Source organism: Humulus lupulus, chromosome 7 (genome assembly GCF_963169125.1).
Source record: "Humulus lupulus chromosome 7, drHumLupu1.1, whole genome shotgun sequence".
In the NCBI taxonomy this organism is placed as follows: Eukaryota; Viridiplantae; Streptophyta; class Magnoliopsida; order Rosales; family Cannabaceae; genus Humulus; species Humulus lupulus.
The window spans coordinates 206,516,422-206,518,661 of NC_084799.1; the positions used below are offsets into that span (position 1 = coordinate 206,516,422).

The 2,240-nt window shown below is 30.0% G+C and overlaps 1 non-coding gene across 1 annotated transcript; it reads left to right on the forward strand.

Annotated features, from left to right (window-relative positions):
* The first annotated feature begins 1,987 nt into the window (after window positions 1-1,987).
* On the forward strand, window positions 1,988-2,198 carry LOC133792928 (small nucleolar RNA U3). The gene has a single exon (XR_009874391.1). It is a non-coding gene; the product is annotated as a small nucleolar RNA U3 (small nucleolar RNA).
* Window positions 2,199-2,240: the final 42 nt, after the last annotated feature.

Here is a 2,240-nt window from a genome sequence, read left to right on the forward strand (position 1 = left end):
TCCTTTTTTTCTTCTTCTTCTTCTTCTTTTGTTCAAACTTGGTTGCCTAGGTGCTGGACGGACTTGAGACGGAGACTGGGGCAACCACGGGCGATGAATCTAATGGGGCTGGGAGGAAGGGCGAACGACTGGCTAGATTTAATGGGATTGGGACGAAGGATGGAGCGTCGATCTGAGTGACATGGAAAATGGGCTCGATCTAGGCATTAGCATTGTCTCCGAGCAGTGGATGTGTGTCTCTAGTTTGTGTTGTTTTCTTCTTTTCTTTTTTGTTTGCAGATTTGGTTATGGAGCAAAGAGGAAAAAGTATGTTCTTATTGTTCAAGAATTTACTTATTTGGGTTTGATAAAGATATTAAAGATTAATACTATTGGTTTTTTTTACCAATGAGATTGTTAATTTTTAATGATTTGTGTTTAGTTTTATTGTTTTTGAAGATTTTGTTGATGATATTTGGGTTTGATTTAAAGTTTTTGTTTAGTTTTAGTTTTTATTTATTGTAACTATTTAAAAATTATAACCATTTTAGTTTAATTATTTTTTATTTAAAATTATATTTTTAATCGTCTAATTAATTAATTAATAAAATCAAATGGTATTTTGGTCATATTAAAATTTTTTTGACTAAAATTGGGTTCATGGAGCTATTTTGATCAATTTTGCAAAACTTAGAGGCCGAATTATTATTTAACAAAATATATGATCCAATCAGTAACTTTTGCATAACCTAGAGTCTAAAACAACATTTACCCTTAATTATATCAAACCCCCTCTTTCTTCTATATTTTTTTCTTTTATTTTTTAATCCAATCATATCCAATCCAAAACAATTTTTCAAATGTATATGTACTTTTACTTATTGTATCATAAACTTTATTAGACTAGATATTGCCCTACTTATTTGGATAGTGTACCACATATTAATAAGTTTTAGAGTTGATATGTTATCAATAAACTAACCCCTCCAAAATCATATTACACAATTAAAAGTGAAAATTTTGAGAAATTTCTTACTTCCAAGTTCATACCTAACCAATGCATTGAACACTATAATTTTTTGAAAATAGATTGGCTTGTGAGAAATGAAACAACCCTATAAGCTCTCTCTCACTCAAAACATTAATTTGACCCTACTAAATATAAAACTAACTTGACACTAAAAATGGAAGGGGCTGCACATCCCTTTGCAATATAATTGATTTTTGGGTAAATAAAGGCAGATTTACCATATCGCATGAGTAAAAAAGTTACAACACACAACACTAGTTAAGTAACTGTCAATTTTTACATGGTGAATTTTGTTCAAAATCCCATAAGAGCTTTGATTAGTTTGTCGAATAATTATGAGTAAATAACTATTTGATACTCTGTGTTTTTGTACAGTATCGTATTGCAACCCTGTATTTACAATAATGTTAATTTGGTATCTTGTATTTTGAAATTATTCATATTTGGTACCCTATATTTTAAAATCATATATATTTTGTACCATATACTCAAATTTAATTAATAAATTTTTACCAATTTAATCAAATTGCTCTCAATTACATGAGTTATAAATTCAAATTTAATTATTTAATTACACATGATAGATGATAATTTAGTAATATTAAAAAAAATTATTTATCAAATCTGAGTTTAAAATACTAAATATGTATGATATTAAATACAGAATATCATATGAACATTATTAAAAGAAGGGGTACCAAAATAATACTTTGCAAAAATACACGTAACAAACGTGTAAATTCCCAATAATTATTAACACCAATGGTTTAAGAATTATATCGTTTTTACTAATTTCAATATCAAATAAAAATTTCAACAAACAAGCTTACATCCAATTTATATGCCAAAACTCGGCCCAGCATTAAAGGCCTGGTATAAACAAAAAGCCCAACAACAACAACAGTAAACAAAAATCCCACATCGAAAGTTCAAAGAAAAAAAGTGTAGTTATTAAAGAGGTTGTTTTGTGGGATGGTCACGACCTTACTTGAACAGGATCTGTTCTATAGGCTCGTACCTCTGTGTCCTTGAGTTCTAAGGAGACAGGAAACCAAACCTGGTGGATGAATCATGACCGTGCGATCAGAGCGTGATTAACGGCTAGATCTTCCTCGGATGATCACGGCTGTAGAGGATCGTTCTCAGCTAGTTCTCTAGTTGGGGTGGTCGCACGGTTGTCTGACAGGTTCCTTTTTAATTTTTGAAAGATTTTACCATTAAAAAAAACATT